Source organism: Thalassophryne amazonica, chromosome 1 (genome assembly GCF_902500255.1).
Source record: "Thalassophryne amazonica chromosome 1, fThaAma1.1, whole genome shotgun sequence".
Lineage (NCBI taxonomy): Eukaryota > Metazoa > Chordata > Actinopteri > Batrachoidiformes > Batrachoididae > Thalassophryne > Thalassophryne amazonica.
The window spans coordinates 43,368,256-43,383,982 of NC_047103.1; positions in this window are offsets into that span (position 1 = coordinate 43,368,256).

Here is a 15,727-nt window from a genome sequence, read left to right on the forward strand (position 1 = left end):
ACCTCGGCCAGCGTCATGGATCCCGAGGGGTGTCAACCGGCTGTTGAATGGCCAATGGAAGAACAGGACGCGCAGGCATCCGCAGGAGGGGTAATCGGTGAGTTGCAGCGGATCCTCTCCGCTTTCACGACTCGGTTAGATTTGATGACCGAGCAGAACGTCCTCCTGAACCGCAGGGGGGAGGCTCTCGCCGCGCAGGTGGAAGCGCGCCCTCCGGGCGCCGCTGCGGCTCTCCCTCCCGTAGACCCTGTGCGTAACATTGACGTTCCACTGGTCGTTCAACGACCCCTCCCACCTTCCCCGGAAGCATACATAAGCCCCCCAGAGCCGTACGGAGGCTGTGTGGAGACGTGCGCGGATTTTCTTATGCAGTGTTCGCTCGTCTTCGCACAGCGTCCAGTCATGTACGCGACCGACGCTAGCAAGGTAGCTTATGTAATAAACCTGCTTCGCGGCGAGGCACGCGCTTGGGCTACAGCGCTCTGGGAGCAAAAGTCACAGCTCCTTCAGACATATGATGGGTTTGTGAGGGAGTTCAGAACCGTGTTCGATCACCCCAATAGAGGAGAAACCGCTTCAACCGTGCTACTGTCGATGAGACAGGGGCGTCGGCGCGCAGCTGCCTATGCAGTCGACTTCCGCATCGCGGCTGCGAGGTCCGGCTGGAATAGCACTGCCCTCCGCGCCGCCTTTGTAAACGGACTGTCGTTGGTTCTCAAGGAGCACCTGGTGGCTAAGGACGAACCGCGGGATTTAGACGGGCTCATCGATCTTGTCATACGGTTGGACAACCGGTTAGAAGAACGTCGGCGGGAATGAGACGAAGGGCGTGGCCGGGCACGCGCCGTCCCTCTCCCTTCCGGATCCGACCGCGCTCCGCCTTCCCCACGCTCCACGGCCCCTGCGCTCCGTGGGGCCACGGCTCCCCCTGCTGACGAAGCTAAAGACACGAGTAGGGCAACATTTAGGGCACCAGATGCACAGAGGAGGCAGGCCCACAGAGCTTGTTTTGTTTGTGGCTCGACAGAGCACCACGTAAGAGACTGCCCCGAGCGGTCAAACTCCAAACGCCCGCTCCTAGAGACTGGGCTAGGGGTGGGTCGAGACATTCACGTGGGACACACCCACATTGCTACACGACTCCCAGTCACGATCCTGTATGAGGACTCAACCCTGAAGGCCCCAGCACTGGTGGACACGGGCTCTGAGGGGAATCTGTTGGATAGCAGATGGGCTAGGGAGATAGGGCTCCCTCTGGTGGCGCTTACCTCGCCTGTACAGGTTCGGGCACTAGATGGCTCCCTTCTCCCTCCGATCACGCATAAGACACCACCTGTAACTCTGGTGGTGTCAGGGAATCACCGGGAGGTGATCGAGTTTTTTGTGACTCAGGCCACCTCCCGTGTGGTTTTAGGATTTCCCTGGATGTTGAAGCACAATCCCCGGATTGACTGGCCGTCCGGGGTAGTGGTTCAGTGGAGCGAGACCTGCCATCGGGTGTGTCTAGGTTCCTCGGTTCCTCCCGGCTCCCGAGCTAAGGAGGAGGTCAGAGTCCCGCCCAATCTGGGGGCGGTGCCGGTGGAGTACCATGACCTTGTCGACATGTTCAGCAAGGATCTGGCGCTCACTCTTCCTCCCCACCGTCCTTATGATTGTGCCATTGATTTGGTTCCGGGCAGTGAGTTCCTGTCCAGCAGGCTGTACAACCTCTCACGGCCTGAGCGCGAATCAATGGAGACCTACATCCGGGACTCGTTAGCTGCCGGGTTGATCCGGAATTCCACCTCCCCGATGGGTGCAGGTTTCTTTTTTGTGGGTAAAAAAGACGGCGGTCTTCGTCCATGCATTGATTATAGGGGGCTGAACGAGATCACGGTTCGCAATCGATACCCGTTGCCCCTGTTGGATTCAGTGTTCACGCCCCTGCATGGAGCCCAAATATTCACTAAGCTCGATCTTAGAAATGCGTATCACCTGGTTCGGATCCGGAAGGGAGACGAGTGGAAGACGGCATTTAACACCCCCTTGGGGCACTTTGAGTACCTGGTCATGCCGTTCGGTCTCACAAACGCTCCCGCGACTTTCCAAGCGTTGGTTAACGATGTCTTGCGGGATTTCCTGCACCGGTTCGTCTTCGTATATCTGGACGATATTCTCATTTTTTCTCCGGATCCTGAGACCCATGTCCTGCATGTACGTCAGGTCCTGCAGCGGTTGTTGGAGAACCGGCTGTTTGTGAAGGGCGAGAAGTGTGAGTTCCACCGCACGTCTTTGTCCTTCTTGGGGTTCATTATCTCCTCCAACTCCGTCGCTCCTGATCCGGCCAAGGTCGCGGCGGTGAGAGACTGGCCCCAACCCACAAGCCGTAGGAAGTTGCAACAGTTCCTAGGCTTTGCCAATTTCTACAGGAGGTTCATTAAGGGCTACAGTCAGGTAGTTAGCCCCCTGACAGCCCTGACCTCTCCAAAAGTCCCCTTCACCTGGTCGGATCGTTGCGATGCCGTGTTCAAGGAGTTGAAACGGCGCTTCTCGTCTGCACCTGTTCTGGTGCAGCCCGATCCTAGTCGCCAGTTAGTGGTTGAAGTGGATGCCTCGGACTCAGGGATAGGAGCCGTGCTATCCCAGAGCGGAAAGACCGATAAGGTCCTTCACCCGTGTGCCTATTTTTCCCGCAGGTTGACCCCAGCCAAACGGAACTATGATGTCGGCAATCGAGAGCTCCTTGCGGTGAAAGAGGCTCTTGAGGAGTGGAGACATCTGTTGGAGGGAACGTCAGTGCCGTTCACGGTTTTCACTGACCACCGGAACCTGGAGTATATCAGGACCGCCAAGCGGCTGAATCCCAGGCAAGCCCGCTGGTCACTGTTCTTCGGCCGTTTTGACTTCCGGATCACCTACCGTCCCGGGACCAAAAATCAAAGATCGGATGCCTTGTCCCGGGTACATGAAGATGAGGTCAAAACGGAGTCGTCGGATCCCCCGGATCCCATCATCCCGGAGTCCGCTATCGTGGCCGCCCTTACCTGGGACGTGGAGAAGACCGTCCGGGAGGCCCTGACACGAGACCTGGACCCCGGAACCGGACTGAAGAACAGACTCTACGTCCCACCAGAGGCTAGGGCTGCGGTCCTGGACTTCTGTCACGGTTCTAAGCTCTCCTGTCATCCTGGGGTGCGAAGAACCGTGGCAGTCGTCCGGCAGCGCTTCTGGTGGGCGTCCCTGGAGGCCGACGTCCGGGGTTACATCCAGGCCTGTACCACCTGCGCCAGGGGCAAGGCCGACCACCGCAAGACATCGGGTTTGCTACAGCCGCTGCCCGTGCCTCATCGCCCCTGGTCTCACATCGGCCTGGATTTTGTCACGGGCCTCCCGCCGTCCCAGGGAAACACCGTAATCCTCACGATAGTGGACCGATTCTCCAAGGCGGCCCACTTCGTGGCCCTCCCGAAGCTACCAACAGCCCAGGAGACAGCGGACCTCCTAGTCCACCACGTCGTCCGTCTGCATGGGATACCATCAGACATCGTCTCAGATCGCGGTCCCCAGTTCTCCTCGCATGTGTGGAGGAGCTTTTGCCGGGAACTGGGGGCCACGGTCAGTCTCTCGTCCGGGTATCACCCCCAGACCAACGGACAAGCAGAACGGGCCAACCAGGAGATGGAGCAGACCCTACGCTGCGTGACAGCCGCGCACCCGACGGCCTGGAGTACCCACCTGGCCTGGATCGAGTACGCCCACAACAGTCAAGTGTCGTCAGCCACCGGCCTCTCCCCTTTCGAGGTGTGCTTGGGGTATCAACCCCCGTTGTTTCCGGTGGTTGAGGGGGAGGTCGGTGTGCCCTCGGTCCAGGCCCACCTACGGAAGTGCCGTCGGGTGTGGCGTGCCGCCCGTTCTGCTTTGTTAAGGGCCCGGACGAGGGCGAAGAACCATGCAGACCGGCGGCGGGCCCCAGCCCCCACGTATCGTCCCGGGCAGGAAGTGTGGTTGTCCACCAAGGACATTCCCCTACAAGTGGACTCCCCAAAACTGCAAGAACGATACATCGGTCCGTATAAGATACTTAAGGTCATCAATCCCGCCGCAGTGAGGCTCCAGCTTCCGGCCTCACTGCGGATTCACCCAGTGTTCCATGTCTCTAGGATTAAGCCTCATCACACCTCACCCCTCTGCACTCCGGGTCCGGCGCCACCTCCTGCCCGGATCATCGACGGAGAGCCGGCTTGGACCGTGCGCCGGCTCCTCGACGTCCAACGGATGGGCCGGGGTTTTCAGTATCTGGTGGACTGGGAGGGGTACGGCCCCGAAGAACGCTCCTGGGTGAAGAAGGGCTTCATCCTGGACCCGGCCCTCCTGGCCGACTTCTACCGTCGCCACCCTGACAAGCCCGGTTGTGCGCCAGGAGGCGCCCGTTGAGGGGGGGGGTCTTAGGTGCATTGTTGTGTGGGCCGCTGAAGAGGAGGTACTGCTGGCCCACCGCCACTAGAGGGCGCCCTGCCTGGAGTGCGGGCTCCAGGCACCGGAGGGCGCTGCCGCCTTACAGGAGCAGCCAGGATGACAGCTGCCACCCATCACTGGAGACAGCTGATCCCAATTAACAAGGAGGTATATCAACAGGACGGCATCTCCACCTCATTTGCCGAGATATCACCTTACCAAAGAGGTAACCATCTCAGCCTGCACACACGTGTAACTTTAATTGTATTCTCGTTTGATTATCTGTAGGACAGCTGACTACTAGACAACATTCGGATAAGTACTCACCTTCCTACATTGTTGTTGACGAGAGGTGGAGGTGGACTCTCCACCCTCCGTGTTGCTGGGTGCAGCCACATCCACACCTGACTGTTTCTGTTTCTTGCCAGCAGTACCGGATCCGACGAGCAGAGGCAGTGGCCACCTGGGAATTCGGGACTTGGCGGCTCCAGTATTCCCGGGGTTCGGTGGCAGAGGAAATCGGGTTGGTTCCGGTTCGACTTGGACAGACGTCTCCTATCGTCGAGCCTGCCCACACGACACCGTTGTAATTGGACTCCATTTCAGTATTGTAATCGGTTGTATTTGTTGTGCCTGTTTCACAGCAGTAAAAGCAGAGTCATTCGACTCCTCCATTGTCCGTTCATTTGCGCCCCCTGTTGTGGGTCTGTGTTCCTACACTTTCACAACAACAAGCTTGGCACACCTACAGTGGCTTGCAAAAGTATTCAGCCTCTTGGTATTTCACACATTTTAATTTGTTTATGGCATTTCATATACAAAAAGTAAATCAGGCTTCTCAATATAAAAATGTCTAAAATTATCTTCCTTAGACTCAAACTGAAAGTAAATCTCTACAACTTGATATAATTAATTAAAAATATAAAAGCCAAGATGATGGGTTGCATAAGTACTCAGCCCCTTCGGTATTTTAAAAATTTATATATTGAGAATGCGTGAAATACCAAGGGGCTGAATACTTTTGCAAACCACTGTATATTTGGGAAGTTTGTACATTCGTCTTTGCAGCACTTCTCAAGCTCCATCAGGTTGGATGGGGAGCGTCGGTGCACAGCCATTTTCAGATCTCTCCAGAGATGTTCCATTGGATTCAGGTCTGGGCTCTGGCTGGGCCACTCAAGGACATTCACAGAGTTGTCCTGAAGCCACTCCTTTGATGTCTTGGCTGTGTGCTTAGGGTCATTGTCCTGCTGAAAGATGAACCGTTGCCCCAGTCTGAGGTCACGAGCGCTCTGGAACAGGTTTTCATCCAGGATGTCTCTGTACATTGCTGCATTCATCTTTTCCTCAGTCCTAACTAGTCTCCTAGTTCCTGCTGCTGAAAAACATCCACACAGCATGATGCTGCCACCACCATGCGTCACTGTAGGGATGGTGCCTGGTTTCCTTCAAACATGACGCCTAGTATTCATGCCAAAGAATTCTTTGTCTAATCAGACCAGAGAATTTTGTTTCTCATGGTCTGAGAGTCCTTCAGATGCCTTTTGGCAAACTCCAGGTGGACTGCCATGTGCCTTTTACTAACGAGTGTCTTCCATCTGGCCACTCTAGCATACAGGCCTGATTGGTGGATTGCTACAGAGATGGTTGTCTTTCTGGAAGGTTCTTCTCTCTCCACATGGGAATGCTGCAGCTCTGACAGAGTAACCATCGGGTTAGGTCCCTTTAAAGCAGCAGTAATGTTTCTGTTCCCTTCCCCAGATTTGTGACTCAATGCAATCCTGTGTCAGAGGTTGACAGACAATTCCTTTAATTTCATGCTTGGTTTGCGCTTTGACTTGCACTGTCATCTGTGGCACCTGATATGTAGATGGGTGTGTGCCTTCCAAATCATGTCTAATCAACGGAATTTACTCCAGACTCTAAAAAATGAACAGCTGTCTCAATGAGAAAAAGTGATGCAACAATTTGCATAGGTTTTTTTAAAAAGTTATTTCAACTTAACTAGAGAAGTCTTGTGGCATTAACTCAGTTGAAAGTTGAAATAACTTAAAAAAAAATCTAAGAAAATTGTTACATCAGTTTTTCTTATTGAGACAGCAGTTCCTTTTTTAGAGTGTAGATGGACTCCAAATAAGCTGCAGAAGCATCTCAAGGATGATCAGTGGAAACACGAGGCACCTCCTTACATCACTGTCACTATTTAAGAATGCACCACGACTGTCTGACTACTCAAAATGAATGACAGTCACCATCAAGCAACCGAGATTCTTGTCATTCTGTGCAGTCTTTCCATTTAACATCATATTAGTGTCCATTTCCAATCCTTGCCACTTCTTCTCAGCAACCTGTATGAAACCCGGTGTTGCAGACCGAACGGTCCGCCCCTAAAAATCAGTCCACCTTTTGCATCTGCACATGCGTCATTTCGGACCACAGCAGCACGTCTGAGACGGAATCAAATGGATTAATGAGATTATTAACCATCAGATGATAAAGGTAAAACCTCTTAAATCATTCTAAAGTCAGTTTTAGGCAGAAATGATGCGAAATTCTGTGATGCTTTGAAATGTCCGATGCGCAATGAACACATAAGCTAGCAGCTCATTTAGCCACAGCGCTCTGATCGCTTCCGCCATCTTTTATGATGAAATAATGCTGAATTTACGTGAAAATGATTGTTGTACAAAAGCTTCAGATATCTGTCGCTGAGATAGATGATGACTGGAGTGCAGTTTGAAGCAGAAACGAGTTGATGATCCATGAACCGTGTCATCAGGGGGACCGTTTTTTAGGGGGACCATTTGTCTGCAACACCGCGTGTCATAACTGCCAACCACCTAACCCTCACAGAACATTTGACACCTGTTTCCTGATCATGCAGATTTACAGTAGCAGAAAAATCTTATCTGAGAATGCAAAGCAGATGTGACAGCAGTGCCTTGCACTAGCAGGGTTTAACTTCAAATCCCTTCAGACCATCAGGAACACAGTGCTCGCCTTCGCTCAGAGAAAGCTCTACTCATTACTCTTCATTTCTCTCTGCTAGCTCCATGGATAATCTTGAATAATTTTATCACTGCCTACAAGGCAGTGATTAAATCTGCCTGAACTCCATCAAGGCTTCTTGACATTGTTGCTACCTTGGAGCGATCTGACATATCAGGTCAGACTTGTGAAAAGAGTGTCCTGCTAACATTCGATGGACTGAATCTCATGCAGTTTTTTGAAAAATAAATAAATTTATATAAAAAATTACATATTGTATGTATGTGTGTGTCACTAAGTTCCTGAAGTTTAACTTTGCTTCTCATGCATCTTTGTATTGTTCCAAGCTTGTATTTCCTCAACTGCAAGTCAATTTAAATCAAAGCATCTTTAAATACCAAATGTAAATGTGTTTTAACACACATCACAGATTATGAGAGTTAAACTATAGTTTACAGCAAACAACTGCAACAAATAGTAGCACTAAGAGTACAACTGCTCACCTTGTAGGTTTAAGAAAGTCAGGCAAATTAATTGTAATTCACTGATACTATAATACATAGTTCTGTACAGCCTTGATGTCTGATTTACTTTATCCAAAGTTGAGCCACTTTATCCTCAATTAACACTCTTCAACCTGTTTAAACCATATTGACTCGAAACTCTAATTTAAACAGTAACAGCCTTGAGTTTGACATTTCAAGGTCACCCAAGGTCATGTGAGCAATAGAAAGCTGATATATCACTTCATTTTAGTACATAATAATATCCATAAGTGCCTCTTGAACTAATTCCCTCTAATGGCACACCTGTGACCTGGACTTTTGCCCAATTTCTCACACTCACTCATCTTCAGCCGCTTATAGTACAATTAAGGGTCACCGTGGGCTGGAGCCTCTCCCAGCAGTCATAGGGTGTGAGGCGGGGTACACCCTGGACAAGACATCCGTCTGTCGCAGGGCCACATACAGACAAACAAACATGCAAATGTACGGACAATTTAAAGTTTCTGATACACCTAACCTGCATGTCTTTGGATGTGGGAGGAAGCCGGAACACCCGGAGGGGAACCCACGCAAACACGGGGAGAACATGTAAACTCCACACAAAGGCCACAGGTGGGATTCAATCCCATGACCTTCTTGCTGGGAGGCAACAGTGCTAACCAGTAAGTCACCAATCAATTTGTCCTTGGTTGACTATCAACTATTGCACCAAAACTGGACCAAATTGAATCAAAACTCTTATTTTGTTCACACCCGGATTGACTGACAGACACACAGAACTCAAAACATTAAGAAATGTGCTACTGCAGGGGTGTAAAATTAGGCACCATTTACTGCTGATGCAGTTAGAATGAGCTGAAAGCATCCTTCTGAACCCAGGATCCTCAGTGTCAGCCCTTCTGCATGAATGAATGTAATTATGAGCTGTACATTGGTGGTGGAAAGCAGACGGCTCTCACTGAGATCATCTGCAGGCTCTGCTGTGCACACTGTGAAGAACGCTGCACGCCACTTATGTGCAAACAGCTCCCAGCATTTCCAAATATATCCGCCATCCTGCTAAGATGTGTGTGATAGGGGTGTGAAGGTGGCAAAAAGACAAAGCAGAAGAGATTAGTGTGGCAGTGGGTTATCTATAATTACAACATAGATTTGTGCTCACAAATACAACAGGAACAGAAGAGCAGCTGCCTGCAGGGCTTTGAAAACTCCAGGAAGACCAACATCATCTGTTTCATTTTGTTTGACTGGAGTATGAATACATGCCAGTTCATCTCTTTTCCAGTGGTGACCCAGAATATAGTTTAATGAACTTAAGTAGAGAAGAAACGGGGCAAACAAGGTTGTTCAGAGACAGACAACCGCTATTATAAGCTAAGCCCACCCCCCGTATGATTTGTTTCATAAAAATAAACTTAGTATTTCCCAAGACATTAATAAAAATGTCCTATCTTGCAATGGAGTAGAAAGTAGAATTTGGTACTATGTTGGCCCAGAGACCCAATGGTGCCAGTGCTTATCCCCAGATTCTGAAGCGTGAAGCAGATCAGAATCACTAGACACATTTCCGCTACAGATACACAGTAAATTTTGCAGAGTAAAATACACTATTATAGAGTGAACTCAGCGCTACCGTCTTGTCAACTCACATTTTTCAACTCCAATAAGTCATTCACAGCATGATAGAGTTGATTTAGCACCGTGATAGCATATATTTAACTCTATTTGGACTGGGACCAAATGTGGTTCTAGCAGAGTATAGTTTACTCTGCAAAATTTACTGTATACAGATACAGATTCTTTACTGTTGTAAGAAGTACAACAAAACGTAAGGTGCAAGCCTTTCAGTGCAAATATAAACCTGAGTAAATCACACACAGATTTAAAAGGTCTGGGTTAAGAAAAGAAAACATAACATTTAACCAAATGAAAAAGGTATGTCCAGAGCGCAAATAAAAAAATATACATAAGAACATAGTAGCAAAAAAGAGATTGCATATAAAAAAGAAAAAAGTATGTACAAAACTGTGATATTTCAGTGGCAGTTGATATTGCACATAAACAAATATTGCACTCATTTCAAGTCTGGCATGTGACATGGCTGTTTGGTTTCAGTGACATTCACAGCTCTAACAGCAGTTGGGTAAGAAACTGTTTTTCAATCCATTTTGCACTTGCTTTAATAGCCCTGTCTGCCCCCCCCCCTCCAAATTCCACAATTTGAAGTACCGAAATGAAGACGCACTGAATGGAAGTATGTATATTTCAAAAACACAAAATCTTGCTAAAAGGTTGTTACACTCCCATGAGGTGGTTTTTCAGGTGATTAGAAGAAAAAAAAGCATTATTTCACAAAACTGGAAGGGAAACACTTTTTCCACCATGACATTTTGACAGATCACATGACACATAGAGATAGTCACATGACATTCGAAAATAAATGTGGTACTTGTGGCCAGAGAGAGTAAGAGACTGACAACTTGTTTAACCTTAAAAGAGATAATGTTAAGGCAACAGTGAAAATCCAAAAACAATGAAATGGCAATATTCAGCACAATTTCCACATCCTGGTACTCAGGACCCAAAGAGCTGCACATTTTCCATTTTTCCCAGCAGGGCCGCTGCTAAGGTTTTGGAGGCCCTAAGCATAACTGGTCAGGGAGGCTCCACCACCCCCATACAAGAGGACCCCCCCCCCCCCCCCCCCACACACACACACACACAAAAGTTCTACTCAAACCATTACTATTTATTAAAATTCATATTAAATACACATATAGCAATGAACATTTACAATGTATAATAAGTAAGGCCAATAACAGTAAAGAACAGCAGCACCATTATAATGTATAAATAATAAATAACTTTCTTAACAGCAGCATTAGAATTTAATTAAATTAAAAAACACTGTAGATTCCAAATAAACAATGAGCAATGAACAAATATAATTATGCAAATAAAGACGGCTTTAAAATAAAAAAATAAATAAAATCAACTGCAGGTTCCAAACAAAATGGCCGATGAACAAAAATAATTCTGCTCATAAATAAAGAAGAAGGCTTTACAAAAGTGCACGGCGAGCTTTCCTGGCAGAAAAATCACTGATCAGGTCATCCAAAGATAGGAACAAACTGTCAGGAGCAAACACCCAATCTGGCAACCATGCGCCGCGCAAGGTTGCCAGATTGGGTGTTTTCCCATCCAATTGGTTTGTTTAGGGTAAAAATACGGCACTGGACGAGTTTTTTTGGATAGAATTGCCACACACACATTTTAAAAATCAGTTCAAATTGTGCAGGATTTAGTGCCTCCATGCATTTTTGAGCATTTATTGGACTGGAAATCGTCACACCTGGCAACCCTGTTTAGGCGACACAGCTAACAGAGAAAGACGCAAACAGGGCTGTACCATTTCAGGGAATCGGGGCGGGGTGGATGGGGGCTTTATATTAGGAAAAAAAAAAAAAACTGTTAATTTGCCCCAATTAAGTAATGGGGTAGGGGCCTACACAATGTTTAAAGACAAAAACGATGGGCCTATTCATAAATAATTCATATTGATTTTGAAATGTAATAATTTAAACACATTTTTCAGTCAATTGGAGGCCCTGCAAACTAGTGCAACATGGTGGTGCCCCACGCAGGCTGCGTAGTCTGCTATGCCGAACGGCGGCGCTGTTTCCCAGAAGTAATCACAAGAGTTCAGCTCAGTCACGTGCACAGTCAGGTGTTGATGAATTGAACACACCTGACTGAGCTGAGCCACTCTGATTAGTTTAGAAACACGTGGAACATGTGCAGTACTTAGGTCCCGAGGACCAGGATAGGGAAGGAGTGATTAGAGGGACTTGCCCTTCCATCACCAGCACCACTGGAATTACAGTTCTTGTACATTCTCACTGGAATTACAAATCTCACAAGAGAATAAAACTCAGCAGTCACATTCCTTCAATCAATGGAAACTGTCTGTTTTTGTCATCATATTGAAAATATTGCTTAAGTCTGTCGCAGGTTAGGGCCCTGTCCCACTTGCGTTTAGGAGGATTTGCGGATGGAATGCGCACAAAAGTGGCCCACATCTGCCAAACAACCGCAATAACCGTGTAACATTCCTGTATGAGTCGGCCCGCCATCAAACACGTCCGTGATCATCCGCAGAGGCACACATGTCTGCAGCCAGGATTTTTGAGCGGCTCAAAAATCCTGCTGCGGATGACTCACTGCCTGAACACATACTGAAGACATACGCAGGACATACACAACCAACGCACCGCATATCCCCTGTCATCCGCTGATATCCGCAACCGATGGGTTGGCGTGGCTTGGCGGCGGACCGGGACAGCATGCAAAACAGATATGACGCGTGCCCAGCACGGCCACATCATGGTCGCAAATGGTATGTCACGCATGCAGACAGAGTGGGCACGGATGAAGCGAGTGCATCATGGCCGCTGTGCCCCTCATGGGGGCGCCTCCGCGGTCGCCTTCGCTTCTGTTCCCTCTTATATCCGCTTTTCTTCCTCATGTATTCGCTGATCCACCCCGGGACATTTGTCATTTCTGCCCAAATTTGTTGCGGATGCTCAGCTTTTGTCTCCTCATTTCATGCGCAAATCCTCCTAAACGCCAGTGGGACAGGGCCCTTAGTTCCTCGGCCAAGGCCAGTACCAATTTGCAGCTGGGTGAAACAGGACAGTGGAGTTTCTTATCCAATGACACAAAACAGGTAGTGTGACCAAAACTGGTACCCAAATCTACAGATTAGCCATCCAGCAGCTAATATGAGAAGGAAAATGCGAAGAAGTACCTCATACTCAATGAAGTTCTGTGTTCTTTGAATCATGAAGGTCCCCAAACTATCTTCCTCAGGGTATCTGATCTACAACCATTTGCACAGATTTTTAAGGGAGTTGGCCCAACTGGATGTGGCAACTCAGGTCACATGTTCAGACACTGTGCATCAGGTGTATTTCTATTTGCAACAAGTACTCACCTCAAATTCTTGAGGGAGAATTCCAATGGTGCAAAAAAAAAACAAAACAAAAAAAAAAACAGTAAAAGCCTAAAGAAGTCTTGTGGCATGAACTCAGTTGAAAGTTGAAATAACTAAGTTGAAATAATTTTTAAAAAATCTATGCAAATTGTTACATCAGTTTTTCTTGTTGAGGCAGCAGTTCCTTTTTCAGAGTGTAGTGAGACCTGGGACACAGAGTTCCTGCAGTATAAGGGGGCTTAGTGTAAAACATGACCTAAACCTGAAGTTCCAGAAGAATTCATTGGTGCAGGAGGGGTGTCCTCACTTTGGCTTTAACATAATATTCAGGAAAAAGCCTGGCGAAGATTATTAATCATTATTCAGGTTTTACTGGGTCTATCACAAAATAAAAAAAAAAGGTATATAAGTTGAAGTCTGCACTTTCAACTAACATTCAAACGGAAACTGAGAGTGTGGGGAATTTGATGGGAAGACTGCTTAATTCGCTCATGTGACTTTGACACGTATGCACGTCAATCAACTGCGGCAGGTTGAGAGACAAACGTTAGCTAAATGGTTAAAATGGCCTTTTTAAAAATTCTACGAGGGGGGTTGGACTTGAATAGGGCTGATCTCAGAGGACGGACAAAATTTTAAATCTATCTATTCTATCACATAGGACGGCTCTCTAAACTTCTTCCTGCAAAATGATGCCATTTTCTATATGACGTTACAGACAGAAGATGTGATCACTTTGGCGATTTTACAAACTGTTGCCAACTTTATCTCTGTTTCATCCTGTCCCTTCATCCACTTCTCACTTACTTCACAGACAGCCTACAATTTGTCATGCCGCAGCAATCGGCTAAAGCACTTTGCTGGTGTGAGCGAAGACACTCTAGGGCTGAGTAAAAGATAAGATGACAAGTGGGTACAGCAGCACCGCAGTGTCGTTTCAAACAATTTCAGAAAAGAAAGTTATGTTCCAGAAGTGTCCACTTCCCCTCTTGACATGCAGACATTACATTTCAATGCTCTCTCCAAATTATGAAACTTTTAGGTGATAAGAAAGCATTGGGGTCACGAAACCCATCCAACTGTGAAGAATTCTAATTTGAATAGATTATAATTTTATTAAAACCTTTTCTTGCTCTCCAGCAGTAAGTCAGTTTCCATTCATTCCACATTTGGTTGCATAGCAACTACAAATAACCATTCCTACGGGAAATGGTGGCCCAATAGTTAGAGAAGTGGTTGCAAGAGTAGGGGGAACATAGGTTCAAATCCCCAGCCAGACAGGAAACTCATTAAGGTGTCCTTTATTAAAGTTCTTATTCTCTGAATTGTTCACATTGTGCATAGTTCAAAAGGGATGCAAAAATGCACTCCATTTCCTCATGCTTGGAATTTAAAGGATAAGTTCACTTTTTCCCTGTCAGAGTCACACTAAAACACTGTTAGCAATCAAGTCTCTGAGTGCTGTCGTCACCTTTAACGATTGCTTTATTTGTCAGGAATCCTTCGCTGTATAATTACGTTACAAAGGAATGAAAAAGAGGCAGCACGGTGGCTCAGTGGTTAGCATTGTTGCCTCAAAGCAAGAAGGTAATGGGTTCAGTTCCCACCTGTGGCCTTTCTGTGTGGAGTTTGCGTGTTTTCTCCGTTTGTGTGGGTGCTCCAGCTTCCTCCCATCTCCCACATCCAAAGACAAGCAGGTTAGGTGGATTGGAAACTTTAAATTGTCCGTAGGTGTGAATGTGTTTGTCAATACAGTAGTGTTCAGAATAATAGTAGTGCTATGTGACTAAAAAGATTAATCCAGGTTTTGAGTATATTTCTTATTGTTACATGGGAAACAAGGTACCAGTAGATTCAGCAGATTCTCACAAATCCAACAAGACCAAGCATTCATGATATGCACACTCTTAAGGCTATGAAATTGGGCTATTAGTAAAAAAAAAAAAATAGAAAAGGGGGTGTTCACAATAATAGTAGTGTGCCATTCAGTCAGTGAGTTTGTCAATTTTGTGGAACAAACAGGTGTGAATCAGGTGTCCCCTATTTAAGGATGAAGCCAGCACCTATTGAACATGCTTTTCTCTTTGAAAGCCTGAGGAAAATGGGACGTTTAAGACATTGTTCAGAAGAACAGCGTAGTTTGATTAAAAAGTTGATTGGAGAGGGAAACCTTATACGCAGGTGCAAAAAAATTATAGGCTGTTCATCTACAATGATCTCCAATGCTTTAAAATGGACAACAAAACAGAGACGCATGGAAGAAAACAGAGAAAAAACCATCAAAATGGATAGAAGAATAACCAGAATGGCAAAGGCTCACCCATTGATCAGCTCCAGGATGATCAAAGTCTGGAGTTACTTGTGTAGTGCTGTGACAGTTAGAAGACGCCTGTGTGAAGCTAATTTATTTGCAAGAATCCCCCGCAAAGTCCCTCGGTTAAATAAAAGACGTGCGGAAGAGGTTACAATTTGCCAAAGAACACATCAACTGGCCTAAAGAGAAATGGAGGAATATTTTGTGGACTGATGAGAGTAAAATTGTTCTTTTTGGGTCCAAGGGCCACAGACAGTTTGTGAGACGACCCCCAAACTCTGAATTCAAGCCACAGTTCACAGCGAAGACAGTGAAGCATGGTGGTGCAAGCATCATGATATGGGCATGTTTCTCCTACTATGGTGTTGGGCCTATATATCGCATACCAGGTATCATGGATCAGTTTGGATATGTCAAAATACTTGAAGAGGTCATGTTGCCTTATGCTGAAGAGGACATGCCCTTGAAATGGGTGTTTCAACAAGACAATGA